The sequence below is a fragment of the Elephantulus edwardii genome, unplaced genomic scaffold, assembly GCF_000299155.1.
Source record: "Elephantulus edwardii isolate Elephantulus edwardi_28Jun2011 unplaced genomic scaffold, EleEdw1.0 scaffold00016, whole genome shotgun sequence".
Taxonomy (NCBI): domain Eukaryota; kingdom Metazoa; phylum Chordata; class Mammalia; order Macroscelidea; family Macroscelididae; genus Elephantulus; species Elephantulus edwardii.
Window position 1 is genome coordinate 13,946,687 of NW_006399766.1, and position 3,227 is coordinate 13,949,913.

Consider the following 3,227-nt stretch of genomic DNA (forward strand, 5'->3'; position numbering starts at 1 on the left):
AGAAGGAGAATTGATGCCTTTGAGCTGTGGTGCTGGAGAAGAGTATTGAGAATACCATGGACTGCTAGAAAAACAAACAGATTCATCCTGGAAAGCGTTAAACCGGGCGGCTCCTTGGAGGCAAGCATTCTGAGGCTCTGTCTAACATACTTTGGACATGTTGTAAGGAGGGACTGGTCCTTGGAGAGGGACATCGTGCTTGGTAGGGTGGAGGGACGGCGCAGTAGGGGAAGACCCTCTATGAGGTGGATTGATTCAGTGACTGGGGTAATCGGGATGGGTGTGTCAGAGACTGAGATTGGCAAAGGACAGAGCAGAGTTTAGGGCTGTTGTAAGCAATGTGACGGCACATAACAACAACAACAACACTGTCAACATAAATAGTAGCTACTGAGACTGCTCGTGTACAAGCAAATACCTCATGGTGTTGGGTTCCTTGTTTTGCAAGTTTAGGATCATAGTTTGATAGGACAGTCCAGTGAACTGTCCTTGTAACATGTTTATTGCTTCTGTTCTACTTTGTATTTAATTACATAGTGCCTGATGTCTTAAAAGCTTGCAAGTGACTATCCAATGTACAACAATTATCCTCTATTGGAATGGAGTAACAGAGGAAGGAGATGAATCAGAAATAGGACTCTTTGGAACATATGGCTAATTGCCTCCACGGACAACTGGATCTTTCTCATTTCCTTTATCCACCCATCAAATTGTGTGACCCTATGATTTGCCATGAAATCAGAAGTAGTACTTAGGAGCTAATAGAGTAAAAAAAAATATATCTGCTTGGGGGATTATAGGAGAGCCAATGGAGAGGCATGTTACTTATCAGGTTCAAATCTACTAGGCTTTCAATAAGAGAAGGTGATTGCCCACAATCATTTCCTGTAAAGATTTCTTGTTCTCATTGCTGTTGTGAGGTGCAGCCAAGTTGGATACTACTCATAGTGACTCTGTGACCAACAGACCTGAGCCCTGTCCTATCCTGTGCCATCCTCATCATCTCTGACACACTTGATTTCATTGCTGCAGTTGCTGTGTCACTCCATTTCATCGGGTGTCTTCTTCTCTGTCACTGATCCTCCACCTTTCCAAGCATGATGTCCCTTTCCAAGGAATAGCTTCTCCTAGTGACACGACCAAAGTATCAAAGACTAAGTTTCACCATCTTTGCCTCCAAGGAGCACTTGAGCTGCACCTTTTTCAGACCTATCTGTTCAGGGTTTTTTGGCAGTCCATGGCATATTCAGCACTCTTCTTCAACACTACAACTCAAAGGCATCACTTCTTCTGCCACCCTTATTCATTATCCAGCTCTCAGTTACATAGCAAGTGATTGGAAAGACCGTGACCTGATCAGGGGCATCTTAGTCCTCCATCTGACATCATTGCTCCACAGTCCTTTGGAGAGATTCCTGACAGTGGACTTCCCTGGTGCAATACACCTCCTGATCTTCCGACTCTTAATAACAAGAGCATTGATTCAACCAAGATTAAATAACTGACAACTTTAATCCTTTCTCTATCATAAAGTTCTCTATTGGCCCAGGGTGAAGACCTTTGTTTTCTTGATGCACAGCCTTAAAAACCTGGTGGACAATCACTTTGAATCCAAATCAGCTCAACAGCAGTGGGATTTTTTTTTCTAGGTCTTAAATGTTATGGCCTTTTAAGACCTATCTATGTGGAATCAAGTAGAAAACAGTCACTAAAAGAATTAGATAGGAATCTTAAGGGCCAGGGAGTTGATTTTAGTGAGGGAGAACCTATTTGGAAAAAGTATTTCGAGCATGGGTAACGCACAACTCAACGTGATCATTGTCACTGAATTGTACATGTAGAGGCTGTTAAATTGGCACATGTTTTGCTATTTATTCTGAACAACAAAACATTTAAAGGAAAAATGTCACATTATAGCAAATACAATGAGAATGATCTGTTAAAACTATTCTGTCAAAGTTTTATGAGAAACAGGATATTTACACAGTCTGAAGTTATCTCCTCATAAGATACTCATTATTTACAAAGGAGGAAATAGCAACTTTACATCACAAAAATGTTAACATCCCTAATAATAGGACAAAGTAAATTTTGTGTCTCCTGATTCTATGCAGGGAGGGCACCAAGTAACATTTGTGGCATTCCTGACCCTTCCCAGCTAAAATGCATGACTTGTATCTAATCATGAGGAAACATCACATAAACTGAAATTGAATGGACATCCTGAAAAATAACTGACCTATATTCTTCAAAAATGGGAAGGATGTGAAACACAAAGAAGGATTGAGGAACTGGTTCAAATTAAAAAAGGATAAAGAGACATGACAACTGGAAAAGAAATGAGAAAATCTGGGCGAAAGTTAAGTGATCCTTTTCCATTTAATTATTGCAACTTTTCTGTGTGAAATGACTTAAATTTTTTAAAAAGCATGAAATTGAGTCGGAAAGTTTTGTTTCCTTTTCTGCACTCTGCAATCATGCAAGTCCCATTGTTGAGGGTGTTCTGGTGGCCTTGTTCAAGTCCCATTGTTGAGGGTGTTCTGGTGGCCTTGTTCAAGTCCCATTGTGAAACATTCTCATCTGGTACCATTTTTTTGGAGCTCCTTATCACCTATATATTTTTAATTTTCTATTGTTATTGGCCTATCAGAATGTCTGCCTATATACTGGGGTCAAGTTTAGCAAATTTAATTTTTCTGAAAAAAAAATCCCCAATTTATGTCTGTCTGTGTCTCTGTGCATTTGTCTGTTTCTGTGTGTGTGTGTGTGTGTGTGTGTGTGTGTGTGTGTGTGTGTGTGAATAGTTTCTTTTGGAGAGGATTTAGGACAATAGATATTCATTATTTCTAATTGTTTGGTGGGCTAGCCAGATGGTTCTTCTCATTTGGGCTCTCTCAACTAATCTGACTCAGTTGGCCATTAGAGTTGATGGCCTTGACAATCTTCATTTCTTTACCTGGTGATTAACAGGTTATCACCTGAGATTCTCCTTAACATGAGCTTTTGAGTAGAATAGCTCACCCTCTCTTATAAGAAGGTTGTATCAAGGTTTGAAGTAAGAGAAGGAAAGCACCAATGCTTAAGCACTTCAATGAATCATAATTTTAAAAACACCAAGTCTCATATCCAGACCCCAACTCAAGAGGTGAAGTTGTTTTTAGATGTTGTCGAGTCGAGTATGATGCACAGCAACCCTATAATAGCAGATCTGAACCATCCTCACACTT